We start from the raw sequence: 25,178 nt of genomic DNA on the forward strand, positions 1-25,178 counted from the left end.
ACGGCTATACCACATTTTTTTGTTTATTCATCAGTTGATGGTCACGTGGATTGTTTCCACCATTTTTCTCCTGTGAAGTGCTGCTGTGAATAGAATGCTCTTTAAAGGTTACTTATTTTTTTAATCTCCCACCCACTGCACTATTACCAACATTGGTCAAATATATTCAATATGAGTCCAATGGGTTCTTTTTCTTGTTCTTTAGTTGTTAAGTCTCATGAGGGTACCTCATAAAAGAAGCTATTCCAGTATTGTTTAGTTACTAAGTCGTGTCTGACTCTTTGTGACCACATGGACTGTAGCCTGTCATTTCCTTCTCCAGGGGTTCTTCCAGATCCAGGGGTCGAACCCAAGTCTCCTGAACTGGCAGGTGAATTCTTTACCACTGAACCACCAGGGAAGTCCTAAAACACAGAACCATAGTGTATGGATAGGGACTTAAACCCTGAACCCTCAGATTAAAAGTCTGATGCTCTACCAACTGAGCTACCCAGGCTCTATTCCAGTTTTAGTCAGCAGTAATTGCTGGATAATTCTCTATATCTAGCCAAATATTTGTGTTTTCTATATCTATTAAAATCACTTTAAAATATCAGTTCAGTTCAGTCACTCAGTCGTGTCCGACTCTTTGCAACCCCATGAATCTCAGCACGCCAGGCCTCCCTGTCCATCACTAACTCCTGGAGTCCACCCAAACCCATGTCAATTGAGTTGGTGATGCCATCCAACCACCTTATCCTGTGTCATCCCCTTCTCCTCCTGCCCTCAGTCTTTCCCAGCATCAGGGTCTTTTCCAATGAGTCAGCTCTTCGCATCAGGTGGCCAGAGTATTGGAGTTTCAGCTTCAGCAACAGTCCTTCCAATGAACACCCAGGACTGATCTGCTTTAGGATGGACTGTTTTGATCTCCTTTCAGTCCAAGGGACTCTCAAGAGTCTTCTCCAACACCACAGTTCAAAAGCATCAATTCTTCGGTGCTCAGTTTTCTTTGTAGTCCAACTCTCGCATACATACATGACCACTGGAAAAACCATAGACTTGACTAGCCGGACCTTTGTTGACAAAGTAATGTCTCTGCTTTTCAATGTGCTGTCTAGGTTGGTTTAACTTTCTTTCCAAGGAGTAAGTGTCTTTTAATTTCATGGCTGGAATCACTATCTGCAGTGATTTTGGAGCCCAGAAAAATAAAGTCAGCATTGTTTCCACTGTTTCCCCATCTATTTGCCATGAAGTGATGGGACCGGATGCCTATGCATATAAATCACTCAAAGAAGAAACTGAAAAAAACATACTTCGCTGCGTGTATTTAAAAAACAACCAATTTATCTAATATTTTTATATTTGACCTCTTTTTTGCTTTAATGAGAAATCTTGTATGTGTACAGCTCATAGCACATAGCACTGTGAACCTTGCTTTCATTCACTTGCTAATTCCTAGAGATTTTTTCTCAGGCTATTCCCTGCATCCACAGGATTTTTTATTTTTGATTTTTTACAAGAAATTTTGAAAGCTATCTTTTTACTTAGAGCTGAGAATACTGAAGTATCTTCTTAAGGATTCAGAGTTGTTTGTGTGGAAAATGAGGGGGGCAGGAAGAGGGAACCAGTTCTCATAATACTGCAGAAAGGCTACTGTTTAATGCTCGTCTTCTCTAAAAATGTTCCTAGCATGTTACAGGGCTTCCCTTGTGGCTCAGACGGTAAAGCATCTGCCTACAATGCAGGAGACCCGGGTTTGATCCCTGGGCCCTCTGGAGAAGGAAATGGCACCCCACTCCAGTACTCTTGCCTGGAAAATCCCATGGACGGAGGAGTCTTGTGGGCTACAGTCCATGGGGTGGCTAAGAGTCCGACACCACTGAGCGACTTCACTTCACTTCTCTAAAAATAAATGCAAACCCCCAAAACTTGCAGTTTTTTCCCCTTTAACCTTGAATGCATCACATCCCATCAGTCACTGATTGACATTATTTATTGTCCTAGAACACTTTATAACAACACTTATGTCTGAGCCACTTTCCCTAATAAGGGCCTTAGATGGACATGGACATGTAATAAATCTAAGCTTTATTCTCAGGTGAAATTACATTTTCTTGGCTTTAGAGAAGCAGTAGTTGCAAAGCTGTCTCTTCTTTCCCTCTTTGGTTATTAATGCCCATGGAAGTGTCTCTCTGCCACCTCTGTGCTGTTGACAGTGTCATTAGCTCAGTCTCAACAGGGACAAAACATTTTATACACGGAGCAGAGATGCTTTTATACTGCTTGATGAGTTTTCTGGGATTTTAAACACTGCCAGTTTTATTAAAGGTGGATGTTTACACTGTGTAGGAACATTAATTGCAGTTGGTTCAAAGCAACCATTGTGAGAAGCTTGTTTTTTAAAGAATAACTATATTTTCTTTTATTAAACTTCTTTATGGAGGTTTCTTGCTTTATCACCATTACTTTTCTAGGGTTTTCTACATTTGCAGTCTGGCCAAAAAAAGATAAGATCCAAGTTGTATGCAAACATTCAACAGGCAGTGCTAAAACTATTTGCAAGATAGCCTTTTGGAAAATAGTGCTTTCTATTACAAGCTGTTTGTGTACTCCAAACTCATGTTGAAACCCTACCCTCTCTCCTTATGTCATGGTATTAAGAGGTAGGGCCTATGGAGGCAATTAGGATTAGACGAGGTCACGAGGATAGAGCCCTCATGAGTGGGATTAACACCCTTGTCCGAGCATTTGCTCGCTTTCTCTGCTCTGCCATGTGAGGATACCAGGCAAAGATGGCTGTCTACAGCCCAGAAGACGTCTCCCACCACAACCTGACCATGCTGGCTCCCTGATCCCAGACTTTCGGCCTCCAGGACTGCAAGAAATAAACTTGTGTTGTTCGTAAGTCATTCCATGTATAGTATGTTTGTTATGGCAACCTGAATGGACTAAGACTTTGCTTTCCACTTAGAGTCTCTTATTTCATTATTGTTGCTAAAACAATAAGAATGTTCTTAATAAGCCATTCAGTGCATTTTAAAGAACAGACTTATTTATTTATTTCCTTTCATGTTTGAAATTGTCTTATATCTTCTTTGGTCAACAAAAGTCAAGTCAGTGTCTGTGGCCTGAGTGTAGGTGTGGTGTATACCTCCTGTACAAAGGATAAAGGTCCGTACGTGATGCAGAGTTTTAGAAAGAGGTATGCATGAGTCCCTTCCATCCTCATGCTATGGACGTAAAATGAGATGAAGTGACTTGCCCGAGGTCATGAATATATTCAATGACAATACTGGCAGAAGCATAATATCTACACACCCTAAGTGTTCTTTTTTTTTTTTTTTCACAGTGTTTTTGCTGTGAAGCTATAAAGAATTGCACGGGGCATGGCAGGGGCAGATGACATCAATCTTGAAGCGATTCTCCACTTATATGACTGTTGACTCCACCAAGAAATAAAGAGTGGTAATTGTTTTACTGTTAAAAATTGTGTAAACACGAACTGTTAAAATAGTCTAGCTTTTTATAATCAAGTTCTTCTACCTAATATTGTAGAAAAGAAAGGTGAAGATGTATAGTAACTTATAAAATAAGCAGTGATAGCAATTTGATAAATAAATTTTGTATTTCATCTAAGCGTTGCTCCTATAGATAATATGTAACAACAGGAAGAGTGGAATAAACCATCTGAGTTGAAAACTGTAGAAGAAAGGCACTTAGTTGGAAGCTTGTATATTGAATGAAAATGTTTGTACTAGAAGAGTTTGATTTTTGCATGCATGGTGACAGACAATTAATTTCTTGACTATTCTAACTCATTTTTTTTTTAATTTGAAGCTAAACATCTGGCATTTGAAATAATTCTTTAAAATGCAACTTATAGATAAGTCTACTTAGAATTCAGTAAACTGAGGGCATTGGGTAAATAGAGTTATGAAAAAATCTATGTTTGTAAACACCATGACGTCTTTCCCTGCCCTCAACTCTTCCTACGTCTAATGCATCTGTCAGGGGTCTTCTTTTCAAGAAGTCATTTAATAAGGAGTTACTATGTGCCAGGTTATCATACTAGGTAATTCACCCAGATTATTGTATTTAGTTTTCAAAACTACCCTGTGAGTGAAGGCTAAATGGAGCTGCTATGAAGCCTTTTAGGATGTGGAACCCACTCTGAATTGACAACTCAAACCTGGTGTACTTTGGTCCAGAATCCAGAAAAGACCCAACAAGCAGTGTGCTTCTCTCTTTGTGGTAAGTGATAGAAGATATAGCTAGTTTCTGTCACTTTCTAAGTAATATCCTGACATTGCCTAGGCATAGACCCCTGAAACTTCTCTAGTTTATCTTCTACCCGCTGGTGTGCATGGATCTTATTAAGGCATATAGGATTCTTTATTTCTAATCCCAAAATGCATTTAATACGTGTGGATTGTCAATATAATAATCCAGTATAACATTCCACAGCATATAAAGACTGTAGGGACTATGTGATGAGAGAGGGCTGAAAACAGAATGGTAAAGATACACTTTGTCTCTGAGAAGCCAACTGCTTCTAATTATCTTTGTTAGATTTTCAAAATAATAGGTTAAATCAATAGCTTTATACTAGCTACTGGGGACCACAGTGATTTTTCCTTATCCAGAACTGCAAATTAAGTTTGTGATAAGGCTCAGTCTTTCTCCAAGACTTATCAAGCTTTGCACTAGCCAACTAGGCTATTGAAATGGACATATGGTATGAATCAACTTCTCTGCATTTAAAAAATCTTTTATTATGGATTTCAGGTTTTCAGTTCCACTCAGTTCCACTGTGGCAGTGGTATCACTTTTAGATGTATTTCGAGGAAGTTGGGAAAGAAGGGGTGAGGGGAGGGGACACTTTAGTGAAAGCAGAGAGAATAGCTATATGGAGAGGACAGCCTGACAGAGGCTGTGACATTCAGAAGCGATGGCACCAACTCCCAGCCTCCAGCAAGGACCTGGGAAAATACGCAATGCCCTGAACTCATCTTTCTTTAAGACCCTCCCAAAGTGCTGGTGCCTTCTATTGGCCAAACCAGCCAGAAGGCAGAGGAGGCTGCAGCTATCCTGCATAGCGATCAGCCTCTGGGAGAGCAAGCAGAATAAATTAAAATGGAGAGCATGACGGCTGGGAATGCTGATTACTGAAAATAACCAAAACACAGGCCAGTCACAGTTGTAAGTACATTGATGCTAGCTGTTAAGAGAGAAATGAACAAGACTGTAAAATTATAACGTTAACAGCATCTTGCAGATTTCTCCCAAGCATTAATCTTGGTCTACATTTTATAGACTCTGTTCTTAAATGTCACTAGAAGCTGAATTGAACTTCTGTGTCCAGTTTTGAATTCTGTACTTGGGATCACCTCTTCCATCCTTCTCTTTGTTTAAAGCTGGTAATTTGACCCGTTCCTTCAGAATGGCCATATTTTAAAGCATCTAGATCTGAAGATGCAAAATAAATAAAGTAAAATAAAATAAAATGCTTTGGTGTCTAGAATCTCGGTAAACACCATTCCGCCAAAGCTCTTCTCCATTAAAAATCTGCTCATATCTGTCTTCTTTCCTCAAGGTTTAACTAGTGATTATTTCTGTTCTCTCATTTGGTTGGATGAAAGTTTTTGAGGATGACACTTGGAAGAACATTATGCCTCCATTAGCCATTTTTAAAACAACTCTATTTGCTTACTATTTTCTGTGTCATGTAATCAAATATTTACCTCCTCCACAGCACACAGCAGCAATAGCTGTTCTTAAAGCCATTTATTTGCTTCTACAATAAAGTTGTCCTGACCAGTTCTTTTTTTTTAATGTCCAAAGATGTGTGTTTTACAGTTACATGTCGGAGGGAACTTCTGCCAACCAAGTGGTATGCAGTGGAGAAGTTCTTGTTCTGTTTTGTTCAGTTTTGTGTTTCTAGGTGGGTTTTTGAGCTAATAGATCTTGAAATACCAAAATCATGTACATGGAATCTAATGAACAACTATTTCTAAATCATAAATAAGCTATAAATACTAAACTGAGATTCCAAATACTTTTAAGACATAATAAAGCAATACCTCTTTAATTGTCCATTTCAGAGAAAGCCCATCACCAATTAATGTTGCTTGCCTCACATTAAACTCTTAACTAGTGCAGGGGAATTGACATTCCAGAAGAAAGATACTCTGAAGACTAGCAAGAATTCTCATTCTTTTGTAAATTTATATAGGCTTGAGTTTAATAGCTAAATGAAAGTTTAAAGAAAACATATTAAAACTTAGAACATATATTTTCTCTTGCATTGGTTAAGGGACTTTGGACTACAAAAGAAAAAAGAAAACAAATAATGAAATCACCCATGATAAAACATCTGGTTGAATTTTGCTAGTTCTTTATATTTTAAACATTTCCGCTTTCCTTATTTGAATGAATAATGTTTATGTGGGATAATTGTTATCGTTGATAATGCTGATCTTCAAAAGAGAGCATTGCATTGTTTGTGGAACCTTAATAATGTAGGAAATTGGTTTTTTCAATTCAGTTTACTTGCTCAAACTTTTTGGTGAACATTGCATACCCTAGCAGAAATGGTGTGGTTTAGAAAGTTGATATTCCAGTTCTTAGTGATTCAGACTCTCTATTCAGCCAAACCCAGGGTGACAGTATCTGTTGGAACATAGAACTTCTTGTCCAATAAGTGCATCCCTTAAAGAAAGGAATTTGGGCAAAGTCTGGCGAAACTGTAAATAAAACACAGCGTTTAGTTACATCAGGATGGGCTCCCACAAGAATTAAATGAATGCTTGTCCCTCAGGGGAAACTGCAACTACTAAAGACAAAATTTAGGGCTGTTTTTAAGTGAAGAAGAATAATCTTGTTTGATTTTATTACATACAGATTTTGCTTTTACAAAATGTGGAACAGATGGACAAATTCAATTACCATCATAGTTGTTTTTACATATCTATTCCATTTGAAAGATAAATATAAAGATGAAGATAATTTCCAAATTACTGTTAATTTATGTGTTTTAGTGAAGATCAGCTGGTATATTATTCCTTAGATAATGAAGCATTTTTAAAGAATTTTTTATTATGGCAAATTCTAATTGCATAAAAAATAGAACAGTATAATGAAATCCCATTACTCATCATTAAGCTTTAACAATCTTGAGCATAGAATTAATATTTTCATAACATAATTTCAGAAAATTTGAGAATTATGAGGTCTACAAGGTATCACTCCAACAGTATGACAGTATTTCGCAGATATGGCTGTTGAGAGCTAAAGGAGTTGAGTGACAGCCACGTAAAGGGCTTAGATCCATTCCTGGAAAGTGGTAGGTCACCACTGCTATTAGTGGTAGGGAAATTTAAGCTTTGGTGAAAAATCTCTGTCAGAAGTAGAACTTAGGGAAATAGATGAGAAGCACAGATGTCTAAATCCCCAAAGGAAGGTGGAAACAACAGTTGGAACCACCAGCTCTCAGAGATGGGCGATCTGAAGTGGCCATTGTGCAACCAAGTCCCCAGGTCCAGTAGTCCTATAAGCTGGACATCGCCAACAGGCTGATATTCCGGGCTGGGCACTGCTCTGGTTGCCCCAGGAGCCAGCTCCTCTGTGCTGGAATTGTGGGTAGAGAAGAGCTGATACAGTGAGAGACAGATACCAAGGGGGAAGAAAAGAGAGGCAGAAGCTAAGATCAGAATCAGAGATCAGTTTTGATTTCTCTCCTATAAGGTTTTTAAAAATGCTATCTAAAAGGACTTTGATGATTACCTCTTTGTTTATGCATGAATTTTTTATGTAAATGTTAGGTGGTATGCAACTTCTTGTAAGCTAGAAACATTTGGAAGCCAATACCCATGTTTGTGTAGTAGAATCTTCACTGAGATTTTTAATCTAGGCAGGGCCTAAAGTTCCAGTAAATAGGGCTGGCCCAAAACTCTGACACGCATGTGCAAGTCCACTTTGAATCCAAGGTGCTAGGATTGTTTATGGACCAACTTCCTTTGAAGATAAAATGAGACAAGTTAAAGTCTCATGTGTCTTCTATAGGGACCTTCAGCCTTTGAAATATTACTTTTCTCTCTAATTTTTTTTTCCCTAAAGGTGCTCATTAGGTAATAATCCCTTAGGCATGTCTTCAGATTTCCCTTTTCAAATTATAAAAACTGGATCATTTTTGGCCATTTTCTAATTTCACAAATGAAAACATAATATTCTAAAAATAATGTCACCCTATAAAACAAAATACTTAAAATCTGGCCAAATATTTTGCTTATTTCTTCTATTTAAACACCCGTGTTTTATAAAATCTCAAATCCTGTTGTAGTCCCTGCATATTCATAAAGAATATTTAATTTAGGCTACTATTTAGTCAATTGGTAGGAGACATCTTACTATTAATACAGTTTGTTGTTTTGGAAACTCACAACATAGAATTCAGAACTGAGTTTTTAGTTGTTCAGTCGCCCTGTCGTGTCTAACTCTGCGACCCCGTGGACTGCAGCACGCCAGGCCTCCTTGTTCTTCACCATCTCCCGAAGTTTGCCCAAGTTCATGTCCATTGCATTGGTGATGCCATCCAGCCATCTCATCATCTGATGCCACCTTCTCCTTCTGCACTCAATTTTCCCCAGCATCAGGGACTTCTCCAATGAGTTGGCTGTTCGCATAAGATGACCAAAATACTGGAGCTTCAGCTTCAGCATCAGTCCTTCCAGCGAGTTTTCAGGGTTGATTTCCTGTAAGATTGACTGGTTTGATCTCCTTGCTGTCCAAGGGCCTCTCAGGAGTCTTCTCCAACACCACAGTCAGAAGGCATCATTCTTTGGCACTCCACCTTCTTTACAGTCCAACTCTCTCAACTGTACATGACCACTGGGAAGACCACAGCCTGGACTATATGGACCTGTCAGTCCGGTAATGTCTCTGCTTTTCAACACACTGTCTAGGTTTGTCATAGCTATGCTACCAAGAATCAATTGTCTTCTTATTTCATGGTTGCACTCATCATCCGCAGAGATTTTGGAGCTCAAGGAGAGGAAATTTGTCACTACTTCCACCTTTTCCCCTTCTATATGCCATGAAGTAATAGGGCTGGATGCCATGATCTTAGTCTTGCTAATATTTGGCTTTAGGCTGGCTCTTTCACTCTCCTCCTTCACGCTCATCAAGAGGCTCTTTAGTTCCTCTTTGCTTTCTGCTGTGAGGGTGGTATCATCAATATCTGGGGTTGTTGGTTTCTCCCGCCTGTTTTGATTCCAGCTTGTAACTCATCCAGCCTGGCATTTCTCATGATGTGCTCACTGTATAGATCAAGCAAACAGGGTGGCAGCACACAGCCCTGTCGAACTCCTTTCTCAGTCCTGAACCAATCATTTGTTCCATACAAGGTTCTAATTGTTGCTTCTTGATACACATACAGGTTTCTCAGGAGACAGTTTAGGAGTAGTTTAAATCAAACAACAGAATTTTTATGAAAGTCAAAGTATCTAAAATGAAACTTGAACACTTACCCAAAATCAAAAGTTTTATTTTTGTTTCTTTTTATAGTTCAACAGTTCAAAAAATAAGTGAAGCAGTCAGCAAACATTGGTATAGTTTTCTGGCGCAGTCTTTTTAATTAGTCCACTCTTAATTACTGAGAGGAGCAACCCTACCTCCAAGGAGTGGCAGCTGCGCGGGCGCAGGAGGGTGGAGAGGAGCTACTCCATGTTCAAGGTCAGGAGGGGAGGCTGTGAGAAGATACCCCTCGTCCAAGGTAAGGAGCAGCGGCTGCGCTTTGCTGGAGCAGCCGTGAAGAGATACCCCATGTCCAAGGTAAGAGAAACCCAAGTAAGACGGTAGGTGTTGCGAGAGGGCATCAGAGGGCAGACACACTGACACCATGATCACAGAAAACTAGCCAATCTGATCAGAGGACCACAGTCGTGTCTAACTCAATGAAACTAAACCATGCCGTGTGGGGCCACCCAAGACAGATGGGTCATGGTGGAGAGGTCTGACAGAATGTGGCCCACTGGAGAAGGGAATGGCAAACCACTTCAGTATTCTTCCGTTGAGAACCCCATGAACAGTATGAAAAGGCAAAATGATAGGATACTGAAAGAGTAACTCCCCAGGTCGGTAGGTGCCCAATGTGCTACTGGAGATCAGTGAAGAAATAACTCCAGAAAGACTGAAGGGATGGAGTCAAAGCAAAACAATTCTCACTTGTGGATGTGACTGGTGATAGAAGCAAGGTCTGATGCTGTAAAGAGCAATATTGCATAGGAACCTAGAATGTTAGGTCCATAAATCAAAGCAAATTGGAAGTGGTCAAACAGGAGATGGCAAGAGTGAATGTCGACATTCTAGGAATCGGTGAACTAAAATGGACTGGGATGGGTGAATTTAACTCAGGTGACCATTATATCTACTACTGTGGGCAGGAATCCCTTAGAAGAAATGGAGTAGCCATCACAGTCAACAAAAGAGTCTGAAATGCAGTACTTGGATGTGATCTCAAAAATGACAGAATGATCTCTGTTCATTTCCAAGGCAAACCATTCAATATCATGGTAATCCAAGCCTATGCCCCAACCAATAACGCTGAAGAAGCTGAAGTTGAACAGTTCTATGAAGACCTACAAGACGTTTTAGAACTAACACCCAAAAAAGATGTCCATTTCATTATAGGGCACTGGAATGCAAAAGTAAGAAGGCAAGAAATACCTGGAGTAACAGGCACATTTGACCTTGGAGTATGGAATGAAGCAGGGCAAAGGCTAATAGAGTTTTGCCAAGAAAATGCACTGGTCATAGCAAACACCCTCTTCCAACAACAAAAGAGAAGACTCTACACATGGCCATCACCAGATGGTCAACACTGAAATCAGATTGATTATATTCTTTGCAGCCAAAGATGGAGAAGCTCTATACAGTCAGCAAAAACAAGACCTGGAGCTGACTGTGGCTCAGATCGTGAACTCCTTACTGCCAAATTCAGACTTAAACTGAAGAGAGAAGGGAAAACCACTAGACCATTCAGGTATGACCTAAATCAAATCCCTTATGGCTCTACAGTGGAAGTGAGAAATAGATTCAAGGGACTAGATCTGATAGACAGAGAGCCTGATGAACTATGGACAGAGGTTCGTGACATTTTACAGGAGACAGGGATCAAGACCATCCCCATGGAAAAGAAATGCAAAAAGGCAAAATGGTTGTCTGAGGAGGTCTTACAAATAGCTGTGAAAAGAAGAGAAGCAAAAAGCAAAGGAGAAAAGGAAAGATATTCCCATTTGAATGCAGAATTCCAAAGAATAGCCAGGAGAGATAAGAAAGCCTTCCTCAGCAATCAATGCAAAGAAGTAGAGGATAAGAACAGAATGGGAAAGACTAGAGATCTCTTCAAGAAAATTAGAGATACCAAGGGAACATTTCATGCAAAAATGGGCTCAATAAAGGACAGAAATTGTATGGACCTAACAGAAGCAGAAGATATTAAGAAGAGTGGCAAGAATACACAGAAGATCTGTACAAAAAGGACCTGCACGACCCAGATAATCACAATGGTGTGATCACTCACCTAGAGCCAGACATCCTGGAATGTGAAGTCAAATGGGCCTTAGAAAGCATCACTATGAACAAAGCTAGTGGAGGTGATGGAATTCCAGTTGAGCTATTTCAAATCCTGAAAGATGATGCTGTGAAAGTGCTGCACTCAATATTCCCACAAATTGGAAAACTCAGCAATGGCCATAGGACTGGAAAAGGTCTGTTTTCATTCCAATCCCTAAGAAAGGCAATCCTAAAGAATGCTCAAACTACTGCACAATTGTACTCATCTCACACTCTAGTAAAGTAATGCTCAGAATTCTCCAAGCCAGGCTTCAGCAATATGTGAACTGAGAACTTCCAGATGTTCAAGCTGGTTTTAGAAAAGGCAGAGGAACAAGAGATCAAATTGTCAATATCCACTGGATCATCAAAACAGCAAGAGAGTTCCATAAAAACATCTATTTCTGCTTTATTGACTATGCAAAAGCCTTTGACTGTGTGGATCACAATAAACTGTGGAAAATTCTGAAGGAGATGGGAATACCAGACCACCTGACCTGCCTCTTGAGGAATCTGTATGCAGGTCAGGAAGCAACAGTTAGAATGGGACATGGAACAACAGACTGGTTCTAAATAGGAAAAGGAGTACGTCAAGGCTGTATATTGTCACCCTGCTTATTTAACTTATATGCAGAGTACATCATGAGAAATGCTGGGCTGGAAGAAGCACAAGCTGGAATCAAGATTGCCGGGAGAAATATCAATAACCTCAGATATGCAGATGACACCACCCTTATGGCAGAAAGTGAAGAGGAACTAAAAAGCCTCTTGATGAAAGTGAAAGAGGAGAGTGACAAAGTTGGCTTAAAGCTCAACATTCAGAAAACTAAGATCATGGCATCTGGTCCCAGCACCTCATGGGAAATAGATGGGGAGACAGTGGAAACAGTGTCAGACTTTATTTTTTTGGGCTCCAAAATCACTGCAGATGGTAACTGCAGCCATGAAATTAAAAGACGCTTACTCCTTGGAAGGAAAGTTATGACCAACCTAGATAGCATATTAAAAAGCAGAGACATTGCTTTGCGAACAAAGGTCTGTCTGGTCAAGGCTATGGTTTTTCCAGTGGTCACGTATGGATGTGAGAGTTGGACTGTGAAGAAAGCCAAGTGTTGAAAAATTGATGCTTTTGAACTGTGGTATTAGAGAAGACTCTTGAGAGTCCCTTGGACTGCAAGGATATCCAACCAGTCCATCCTAAAGGAGACCAGTCCTGGGTGTTCATCGGAAGGACTGATGTTTAAGCTGAAACTCCAGTACTTTGGCCACCTCATGCGAAGAGTTGACTCATTGGAAAAGACTCTGATGCCGGGAGGGATTTGGGGCAGGAGAAGGAAGGGACGACAGAGGATGAGATGACTGGATGGCATCACCGACTTGATGAGCATGAGTTTGAGTAAACTCCGGGAGTTGGTGATGGACAGAGAGGCCTGGCATGCTATGATTCATGGTGCTGCAAAGAGTCGGACACGACTGAGTGACTAAACTGAACTGACTGAATTAACTTATATGCAGAGTACATCATGAGAAACGCTGGGCTGAAAGAAGCACAAGCTGGAAACAAGATTGCTGAGAGAAATATCAATAGCCTCAGATATGCAGATGACACCACCCTTATGGCAGAAAGTGAAGAGGAACTAAAAAGCCTCTTGATGAAAGTGAAATAGGAGAGTGAAAAAGTTGGCTTAAAGCTCATCATTCAGAAAACTAAGATCATGGCATCTGGTCCCATCACTTCATGGCAATTAGATGGGGAAATAGTGGAAACAGTGGCAGACTTAATTTTTTTGGGCTTCAAAATCACTGCAGATGGTGATTGCAGCCATGAAATTTAAAGACGCTTACTCCTTGGAAGGAAAGTTATGACCAACCTAGATAGCATATTAAAAAGCAGAGACATTACTTTGCCAACAAAGGTCCATCTAGTCAAGGCTATGGTTTTTCCAGTGGTCACGTATGGATGTGAGAGTTGGAATATAAAGAAAGCTGAGTGCCGAAGGATTGATGTTTTTGAACTGTGGTGTTGGAGAAGACTCTTGAGAGTCCCTTGGACTGCAAGGAGATCCAACCAGTCCATCCTAAAGGAGATCAGTCCTGGCTGTTCAATGGAAGGACTGATGCTGAAGCTGAAACTCCAATTCTTTGGCCACTTCATGCGAAGAGCTGACTCATTTGAAAAGTCCCTGATGCTGGGAGGGGTTGGGGGCAGGAGGAGAAGGGATGACAGAGGATGAGATGGCTGGATGGCATCACCGACTTGATGGACATGCGTTTGAGTAAACTCCGTGAGTTGCTGATGGACTGGGAGGCCTGGTGTGCTGTGATTCATGGGGTTGCAAAGAGTTGGACACGACTGAGCAACTGAACTGAACTGTATTGGAGAGTATCCTTAGGGAGTGGCTCACAAGGTGTCACATTTAGTTGGAGAAGACAATACGTGGATCAGAGGACATGGATTCCATCAGTGTGGATTAGGTGTACATTGCTCAGTGACATCTCATGGGGAAGTCATGGAGAAATACAGGTGGGTTTGGCGACAGTAAGAGAAGGTCACAGATACGAAGTGCATGTATGGTTCACAGGCTTGACTTAATTTGCACTTGAGCCTTTGTCTGATTTTATTAGGATAGAACATTTCCATGATTTCCTCTGTTCCTTGATCTGCTGTTCAACAACCCTTATAATCCGGACATTGATTCTAATGCCTTGTATTAACCTATACTCCAAGTTTAAGTACTCTTTTTCCTAAGCTTAGGGGAAACTGACATACTATACAATCACACTTAAAAACTTGACTTTGTATTCTTTTGATCCACTATATCCACTTTTCTTACTCAGCCTCATACCAAGATAGAATTAAAAAAATTTTTTTAAAAAAGGTTTCCTTCTGCTAATGAAGCTTTCCTTAGTAAGCATTGATATTGAGAACAGAAAGCAAATTATATCACTATTTCTGTTTATTTTGCTGCTCTATTTCCAATGCAGGATGTTTATTCCTTCAGATACAGTAGACAAAAAAGGGGAGGGTAGTTCCAGCCATGAAAAACAGATAATCTGAGCTTTTATTGGACTAGAGACTGATGAGTGAATTAATATAAATGTATCTGAATATTTATGAACACTATATATTCTAGATTTTGACAGATAGTTTGATTTATTAACTCTTAACTCTTGCTTAACTCTTTCCAAGTGACCGAGTAACCACTTGATGTATGAGAACTTTTAAAGAAAAGGGGAGTAGGAAGAGACCTAGAGTACCTTTTCTAAAAAATCACAGTGTATGCCATCTTCATATATTTTTCTCTACTTTATCCCCCACCCAGGTTAAAAATATTCATCAGTCATTTCTACTTTTACCAAATTAAACACTGATGAATTGCATGCCATTGATTAAAGAGTAGTACACTAAAATGCTGTAATGTTAGAGAATATCATTTAAAAATATATTGATTACTTAAACACTCAATTCTTCAAATATGCAGGACAAACCTGCTGTATTTTTACACTGATAAATTTTTAAATGTGTCAGATTAGAAAGTAACTAATAAGTCTTAGAAAGTATATCATTAGTATCTATGTCTGTCTGCCTCTAACTTGCTTCCTCTATTTGTATTTGTGTAAATATGTATAAGAATGTCTATAATATATAGTAAGTATGTTTTGATATTATAAATACATCAAGAAAATATAAAGATTAGTTTATGATCTAAAAACAAAATGTAGCAAATATTTGAAGTGTGTTTAAACATATATGTGAATTCATTGAACCCAAAGGTGAAAAGGGCTTCTCAGTGTAGTATAGTCAGTTCTGGTCTTTCTTTGTCTAATAAATAAAATGTACTGTTTCAGAGTAAGGAACACTTTCAGACTCATTCTACAAGGTCACCGTCACTCTGATACCAAAACCAGACAAAGACAACACACAAAAAGAAAACTACAAGCCAGTATCTCTGATGTACACAGATGCAAAAATCCTCAACAAAACTTTAGCAAACAGTGTTCAGCAACACATCAGAAAGCTCATACACCATGATCAAGTTGGATTTATTCCAGGGATGCAGGGGTTCTTCAATATATGCAAATCAGTCAATGCAATACACCATATTAATAAAAGATAAAAACTATATGAGCATCTCAGTAGATGCAGAAAAAGCCTTTGACAAAATTCAGCACCCATTTTTGATTAAAACTCTTCAAAAAATAGGCATAGTTGGAACCTACCTCAACACAGAAAAGGCCATATATAAGCCCACAGCAAACATTATTCTCAATGGTGAAAACCTGAAAGCATTCCCCCTAAGATCAGGAACAAGACAAGGGTGTCCACTTTCCCCACTGTTATTCAACATAGTTCTGGGAGTCCTAGCTACACCAATCAGAGAAGAAAAAGAAATAAAAGGAATCCAGATAGGAAAAGAAGAAGTAAAGCTCTCACTGTTTGCAGATGACATGATACTGTACATGGAAACCCTAAAGATAGTATCAGAAAATTACTAGAGCTAATTAGTGAATTTAGCAAAGTTTCAGGATACAAAATGAAAACACAGAAATCACTTGCATTACTGTATACTAACAATGAAAAATCAGAAAGAGAAATTAAGGAATCAATCCTATTCACTGCAACAAAAAGAATTAAATATCTAGAAATAAACTTACCTAAGGAGACAAAAGAACTGTACACAGAAAATTACCAGACATTAATGAAAGAAATCAAAGATGACATAAACAGATTGAGGTATAGTCCATGTTCTTGGGTAGGAAGAATCAATATTGTGAAAATGACTATGCTACCAAATGCGGTCTACAGGTTCAATGTGATTCCTGTCAAATCACCAATGGCATTTTTCATAGAACTAGAACAAAAAATTTCACAATTCATATGAAACACAAAAGACCTTAAATAGACAAAGCAGTCTTGAGAAAGAAGAATGGAGCTGGAGGAATCAAGCTTCCTGGCTTCAAATGATACTACAAAGCCGCAGTCATCAAGACAGTATGGTACTGGCACAAAAACAGAAATGTAGACCAATGGATCAAGATAGAAAGCCCAGAAATAAACCCATGCACCTGGGGTACCTTATTTTTGATAAAGGAGGCAAGAATATACAATGGTGCAAAGACACCCTCTTCAGTATATGGTCTTGGGAAAACTGGACAGCTAGATGTAAAAGAATGAAATTAGAACACTTGCTAACACCATGTGCAAGGATAAACTCAAAATAGATTAAAGACCTCAATGTAAGACCAGAAACTATAAAATTCTTAGAGGAAAACATAGGCAGAACACTCAGTGACATAAAGCAAGATCCTCTATGACCCACCTCCTAGAGTAACAAAAATAAAAACAAAAGTAAGCAAGTGGGACCTCATTAAACTTAAAAGCTTTTGCACAGCAAAGGAAACTATAAGCAAGGTGAAAAGACAACCCTCAAAATGGGAGAAAATAATAGCAATGAAACAACTGACAAAGGATTAATTTCCAAAATATACAAGTAGCTCATACAACTCAATGCCAGAAAAACAACCCATTAAAAAGTGGAAAAAAGACCTAAACAGACATTTCTCCAAAGAAGACATTCAGATGGCTAACAAACACATGAAAAGATGCTCAACATGTCTCATTATTAGAGAAATGCAAATCAAAACCACAATGAGATATCACCTCACACTGGTCAGAATGGTCTTCATCAAGAAGTCTACAAACAATAAATGCTGGAGAGGGTGTGGAAAAAAGGGAATGCTCTTGCACTGTTGGTGGGAATGTAAACTGATATAGCCACTATGGAAGATGGTATGGAGATTCCTTAAAAAACTAGGAATAAAAGCACCATATGACCCAGCAATCACACTCCTAGGCATATAACTGAGGAACCCAAACTTGAAAAAGACACACTATCCCATTATTCATTTCAGTACTATTTACAATAGTGCCTGATTTCAGTATTTTGCTTCAGAAGTAGATGATTATCTTTCTGAAAGAGTCAGCTTTCTGTGCTCACGACGTTGATGTTTTTATCTTGGTAAATATTTCCTAATATGATGGTGCTCTTCTCTGACTGAATAAAGTTTTAAAATATAAAAGATTAAAGGCTATTGCACATAATTCTATAAAATGGAACATATTATCGTGCTATTGATACTTTTGAGTGTGAAGTTTGTGGTGCATAATGATGGATAAGGCTGGCTATCACAAATCTGTTTCTCAGCACTGAAATTTATCCCACTTGAATTGTCCAAAGAAATTCCAGAGCATATAATAAAACATTTCCCATCCATTTTTATATGAGATGAAAGGAAAATACTGCAATAAGGATTTTGCAAGCAAATACATCAGAAGATCCATTATTACTTAGTTTTTATTCTGTTACATTAGCAATGAAACAAAGCTTTAGGCAAACATTGCTTCACTAGGTTATTATATAATTTTTTGACAGTAAGTTCCATTATGGGAGCTCCCTCCTCTGAGATAGGTATATTCTTAGGAGTCTTTAAGATGTTTAAAGTCTCTCTTCACATATTGGCTACTATTAATATATAAATATTAAATGCTTTCTATAACTGTATCATGTGAACTTCTTCAACAGAAGCCTCACAAGAACCTTATAAGAATGTTCAGTCATTATCCACTTCTTTCAGAAGAGGAAATTGAAGCTTCAGAGATTAAGGAGCAGAGATAGGGTACTATCCCAAACCTAACTGTCTATGGGGCTTCCCAGGCAATTCAAGTGTTAAAGAATCCACCTGCCAACACAAGAGACTCAGTTTCGATCCCTGGGTCAGGAAGATCCCTTGGAGAAGGAAATGGCAACCTATTCCAGTATTCTTGTGGAGGAAATCCCATGGACAAAGGAGCCTAGTGGGCTACAGTCCCTGGGGTCGCAAAGAGTGGGGCAAGACTGAACGGACATGCACGTACACACCACTGTCTATCATCCTGGCCATGGTGAGCCACGTGCAAATGCCCACATGGCAGGAGGAGAACACTTATAGAGAGGAGAAGGAAGCTGGGAGGGCTATCTAGTAAACAGAATACGGCATTTCATTGTGTTCTTTCCAGGAAAGAAGCGGGGTCTTTTTCTTTCCTGTTGACTCTGTTATTCTTATAGGGCATGAAAATTCTCCCAACCCTATTTGACTGAGATTTCTGTTTATTAACTTTTTACACCATTTGTTGTTCTGTCACTTAGTTGGGTTCCACTCTTTGCAACCCTGTGGAATACAGCACACCAGGCTTCCCTGTCCATCACCAACTCCGGAGCTTGTTCAAACTCATGTCCATTGAATCGGTGATGCCATCCAACTATCTCATCCTCTTTTGTCCCCTTCTCCTCCTGCCTTCAATCTTTCCCAGCATCAGGGTCTTTTCCAGTGAGTCAGTTCTTCTCATCAGGAGGCCAAAATTGGAGTTTCAGCTTCAGCGTCAGTCCTTCCAATGAATATTCAGGATTGATTTCCTTTAACATTGACTGGTTTTATCCCCTTGCAGTCCAAGGGACTCTCAAGAGTCTTCTCCAGCACCACAGTTCAAAAGCATCAATTCTTCAGCACTTCGCCTTCTTATAGTCCAACTCTCACATCCATACATGGAGAAGGCAATGGCACCCACTCCAGTGCTCTTGCCTGGAAAATCCCATGGACGGAGGAGCCTGGTAGGCTGCAGTCCAAGGGATCGCTAACAGTTGGACACAACTGAACAACTTCACTTTCACTTTTCATTTTCATGCATTGGAGAAGGAAATGGCAACCTACTCCAGTGTTTTTGCCTGGAGAATCCCAGGGATGGGGGAGCCTGGTGGGCTGCCATCTATGGGGTCGCACAGAGTCGGACACGACTGAAGCAACTTAGCAGCAGCACATCCATACATGACCACTGGAAAAACCATAGCCTTGACTAGATGGACCTTTGTTGGCAAAGTAATGTCTCTGCTTTTTAATATGCTTTCTAGGTTGGTCATACTTTTCTTCCAAGGAGTCTTAATTTCAAGGCTGCAATCACTGTCCACAGTGATTTTGGAGCCAAAGAAAATAAAGTCTGTCACCTTTTCCATTGTTTCCCCATCTATTTGCCATGAAGTGATGGGACCAGATGCCATGATCTTCGTTTTCTGAATGTTGAGTTTTAAACCAGCCTTTTCACTCTCTTCTTTCACTTTCATCAAGAAGCTGTTTGGTTCTTCTTCACTTTCTGCCATTGGGGTATTGTCATCTACGTGTCTGAGTTTATTTACACCATTATGCAGGTTCAAGTCTCCTTTTGAAATCTTTGTTGCTGCACAACCTCAAAACATTTGCCGAATCCTGTTGTTTAATATTTGTCTTCTCTACAAAGCAGATTTTGTGTCCTGTGAAGGAAACACCACTTTGGTCTAATGATATGTCTTGTATCTAGGCAAGTGCTTTGGCTACAAGAGTTACATAATAAACATTTGTTAGTGCAGTGATTTTTTTCTTCATGTTTCCTCTTTTGAACACCAAAGCAGATAGGGCCTCCAAAACATTTTACCTGGGCTGCTAAATACAGTCACTTTACCTTGGTTGAGCTTTCAGTCTTCAGCTTCTTTATGTTCCTCCAACTTACCAAGCATGTTGCTGCCCCAGGGCCTTTGCACTTAACTGTTCACTTGGAAGAAACAGTCTTCTCCCAGAGGGCCACATTTCTTACTGCCACATCTCTCTTGGATCTCTGATCAAATACTCCTATCAGTGAGAATGCCTATTTAAAACAGCAGACCCTCTGCACCCATGACTCCCTAACTGGTTATTGAAATTTCCATTCCTCTGTTTAAAGTTCAGCTTAATTACTCAGGGATATCTCAGGCTGATAACAGTGGGATGAAAGTGCATGTAGGCATAGAAGCAAGGGGTCAAATCATACAGTGACTGAGAGACAGTTTTGAGAATTATAACTTTTGCTATAAATGGGAGAAGGAGCTATTGAAGGAGGGAAATGAGCAGGGAGATCATTTAGAAGGATATTTACTACTCTGGGTGATGGAGACAGAGAGAATGGTGTCTTGGAACTAGCTGTTAACAGAGGAAGATACAGATAAAATATGTCAGTGAAATAGATGTAGAGTGTGAGAGAAAGAGAGGAGGCTAGAATGACCTTAAGGACCATGGCTTGAGAAATTTGAAAGGTGGATTTTCTATTTACTAGGTTGAGAAAAACGTTAGGGGAAGAGTTATTAATGGGATGATAAAGATTTCAATTTAGGACATATTAAGTTTGAGAAATCTATTTGATATTTAAGTTGAAGGTGTCAAATAACCAAAGAGAAGGATGAAGTAGACAGTTACATGTGAAATTCTGACATTTAGGGAATAAATCCAGACGTGGGGCATGAATGTAGAAGTTGTCAATGTGTGTGGGGTGTGCAAAGCCGTGAGGCTGGGAGATATCACCGAGGAGTGAGGTCAAATAGAGAAGAGCTTCAGACTGAGCCCCAGAACACCTCAGCACTAAGACGGGAAGAAACCAGCAAAGGAGACTAGGATAAAACAGTCGATATGATGGGAACAGGAGTGGAGTGAGCTGCCTCAGAAGACAAGAGAAACTTTCAAGGAGAAAGGGGCGATCAACTGGGCCAGTACACAGTACATTTTACAAAATGTTTTAGTTTTAATCTTGTGTTTTAAGTTTTTATTTTGTATTGGAGTATAGCTGATTAGCAGTGTTGTTGATCGTTTCATGCAGACAACAAAGGGCCTCAGCCATACATGTACATGTATCTGTTCTCCCCTAAACTTCCTTCCCATCTGGGCTGCCACAGAACATTGAGTTCCCTGTGCTATACAGTCGGTCCTTGTGGGTTATCTGTTTTAAATATAGCAGTGTGTACTGGTCGATCCAAAACTCCCTATCTCTTCCCCTCATCCTCCCTCTGGCAATCATAGGTTATTGTCTAGGTCTGTGAGTCTGTCTCTATTTTGTAAGTATGTTTGTCTGTATAATTTCTGATTAGATTCTGCGTGTAAAGGATGTCCTGCAATGTTTCTCCTTCTCTCTCTGACTGACTTCACTTCTTTTTACAATCTCTAAGTCCATGGCATCGTTTCATTCTTTTTATGGTCGAGTAATATTCCATGGTATATATGTGCCACATCTTTATCCTTTCTTCTGTTGATGGACACTTAGGTTGCTTCCTTGTCTTGGCTATTGTAGACAGTGCTGCGATGAACATCGGGGTGCAGTATCCTTTCAGACCATGTTTTTCTCACATATATTATATGCCCGAGTGGGATTGCAGGGTCATATGATAGCTGCATAGTTTTCTAAGCATCCCCCATTCTGTTCTCCAACAAAGGTCTGTCTAGTCAAAGCTATGGTTTTTCCAGTAGTCGTGTATGGATGTGAGAGTTGGACTATAAAGAAAGCTGAGTGCTGAAGAATTGATGCTTTTGAACTGTGGTGCTGGAGAAGACTCTTCAGAGTCCCTTGAACTGCAAGGGATCCAACCAGTCCATCCTAAAGGAAATCAGTCCTGAATATTCATTGGAAGGACTGATGGTGAAGCTGAAACTCCAATTTTGGCCACCTGATGCAAAGAACTGACTCGTTGGAAAAGACCCTGATGCCAGGAAAGATTGAAGGCAGGAGGAAAAGGGGATGACAGAGGATGAGATGGCTGGATGGTATCACAGACTCGATGGACGTGAGTTTAAGTAAACTCAAGGAGTTGGTGATGGACAGGGAAACCTGGCGTGCTGCAGTCCATGGGGTCACAAAGGGTTGGATACAACTGACAGACTGAACTGAACTGAACTGAATGCTGCACTCCATAGTGGTTGTATCAATTTACATTCCCACCAAGAGTGCAGAAGTTTTCCCTTCTCTTCACAGCCTTTCCAGCATTAATTGTTGATGATGAATCATATAAGGTTTATATTGAGAAAAATAGAGGTCATTTCCAGTCAATAGTTTTGGTGGAGGACAAAATCTGGTGTTCAAAGGATATGACAGGATGTAATCCAAGAAAAGAAAATATGTACACAGAGGACAAGAGTGTGAAACAGACTTTGGAGACAAGTACTTCCCTATCTAAATAAGAATTAATGAGCAGTTCCTGGCCATTGAAAACTCTTTACCTGGCATACATGTGGGATGCATATAAGTATGCATATTTTTATGTGTGTTTGTGTATGAATGTAGACCAAAGTTTTAAGAGTAGGACAGTAACATGTCCAAAATTATGCTTTAAAAAATTATGGTAATGTCAGTATCAGCAATGAATTTAGAAGACATAATGATCTCTCTAAGACAATAGTGAACTGAATTTTAAAAACTAAAGCTGAATTCAGCTTAACATTTCTCATGTTTCTTTAGATTTTTATTCAAACAAGCAGAGTTGACAGAAAACAGTCTTGAGAAACATGGGTAGTGAAATAATTCAAAGTACATGTTTTGAGCATGAAATTAAGGAAAATCAGATTACAGGCTTAGATTTAATGTTTGGGTGTTTTACAAAATCTGAAAAATATATAGAAAACATTAATTTTGAAATTATTGAGAAAATTGTACTTCATAATTTATGGCAAAGATGTTTACTAGTTCACATAATATAAAAGTCAATGTTTAACTATTTCTGTTTCTGCTTTATTGACTATACCGAAGCCTTGAACTGTGTGGATCACCACAAACTGTTCAAAATTCTGAAAGAGATGGGAGTACCAGACCACCTGACGTACCTCTTGAGAAACCTGTATGCCGGTCAGGAAGCAACAGTTAGAACTGGACATGGAACAACATACTGTTTCCAAATAGGAAACGGAGTACATCAAGTCCGTATATTGTCACCCTGCTTATTTAACTTATATTCAGAGTACCTCATGAGAAACGCTGGGCTGGAAGAAGCACAAGCTAGAATCAAGATTGCCAGCAGAAGTATCAGTAACCTCAGATATGCAGGTGACACCACACTTATGGCAGAAAGTGAAGAAGAACTAAAGAGCTTCTTGATGGAAAGAGAATGAAAAAGTTGGTTTAAAGTTCAACATTCAGAAAATGAAGATCATGGCATCTGGTCCCATCATTTCATGGCAAATAGATGGGGAAACAGTGAGAGACTTTATTTTTGGAGGCTCCCAAATCACTGCAGATGGTGACTGCAGCCATGACATTAAAAGACGCTTACTCCTTGGAAGAAAAGATCGACCTAGACAGCATATTAAAAAGCAGAGACATTACTTTGCCAACAAAGGTCCATCTAGTCAAAGCTATGGTTTTTCCAGTACTCATGCATGTATGGATGTGAGAGTTGGGCCATAAAGAAGGCTAAGTGCTGAAGAATTGGCTTTTGAATTTGTTGGAGAAGACTCTTGAGAGTCCCTTGGACTGCAAGGAGATTCAACCAGTCCATCCTAAAGGAAATCCTGAATATTCATTGGAAGGACTGGTGTTGAAGCTGAAACTCCAATACTTTGGCTACCTGATGGAAAGAACTGACTCATTGGAAAAGACCCTGATGCTGGGAAAGGTTGAAGACAGGAGGAGAAGGGGACGACAGAATTAGATGGTTGGATGGCATGACCAACTCAATAGGCATGAGTTTGAGTAAATTCTGGGAGTTGGTGATGGACAGGGAGGCCTGGCATGCTGCAGTCCATGGGGTTGCAAAGAGTTGGACTCGACTGAGCGACTGAACTGAACTGACTGAAATGTTTAATGACAAAAAATGTTTCATATGTGGTCTGGTGAAATTGCTGTGAAGTGTTCATTCCTTGAAATATATTTCTGTGTCTATTTTCATGGTCCAGGAATCACTAATGTAAAGCAGATTTTTAACAGACCCTGTATATTTGACACCAGTGTCATGGGACTAATGCATAATGGCGTATCTATATATGATCATTGATATAATCATTTGATGTACATGTTAATGTTTAGTAACTTATACCCAGAAACTAGTGATATTATAAACTGATTTTCCAAAATCATGATACAGTGATTGGAACATTGGATTAACTCTCAGGAAAATTACATCTGGTTAACAACTCTGGACCTCAGTTTCATTATCTCAGAAAAATTGTATTTACCTTGTCTACTTTTTAAGGTTGGAAAGAAGCATCAAAGAAAAAAAAGATAGAGCCTCTTTCACTGTGTCATTAATATTTCTTAATATTTTAATATGAATTTACATGAATAAAATTTAAATTAATTTCTGTTATTTCTGAGTATTGTAAATTGTGCTAAAATGTGCATATTATAATGTGAATGTATATGTATGTGTGTTTAAAAAATAAAATATCAGTGGAACAAGAAAGGATATTTTGGTATCTCATTTTTATTTGTTTCAGCAGATGTATTAGATTTTAAAATAGTAATATGAAACTCAAGCTGGAATTAAGTTGCTGAAATATTTTATAAAGTATCTTATTACAACCAAAATCAGAGATCAAGTGTCACTTAGCTTTAGAAAACAAGCTTTGTTTATTAAAAGAAAACCAATCCATTGGTCTTTCATAATACTAATGATAAGCCCATGTTATTTTTCCTCATATGTTTGCTAGATTTCTTTTCCCACCCTATATGTCATGTCTTAAATTCTGTCACTCCTGCCACATTTGGGACCATATCTTCCCTCCCTCACCTG

At 39.2% G+C, this 25,178-nt stretch overlaps 1 long non-coding RNA gene and 1 other non-coding gene across 2 annotated transcripts; one reads left to right on the forward strand and one right to left on the reverse strand.

The window, feature by feature from the left end:
• Positions 1-423: 423 nt before the first annotated feature.
• Positions 424-496, reverse strand: TRNAK-UUU (transfer RNA lysine (anticodon UUU)). The gene has a single exon. It is a non-coding gene; the product is annotated as a tRNA-Lys (tRNA).
• Positions 497-4,856: 4,360 nt separating this feature from the next.
• On the forward strand, positions 4,857-24,848 carry LOC139030271 (uncharacterized). The gene is made up of 2 exons (XR_011482580.1): positions 4,857-5,178; positions 23,201-24,848. It is a non-coding gene; the product is annotated as an uncharacterized lncRNA (long non-coding RNA).
• The last annotated feature ends 330 nt before the right edge of the window (positions 24,849-25,178 follow it).

This window comes from Odocoileus virginianus, chromosome 21, assembly GCF_023699985.2.
Source record: "Odocoileus virginianus isolate 20LAN1187 ecotype Illinois chromosome 21, Ovbor_1.2, whole genome shotgun sequence".
NCBI lineage: Eukaryota > Metazoa > Chordata > Mammalia > Artiodactyla > Cervidae > Odocoileus > Odocoileus virginianus.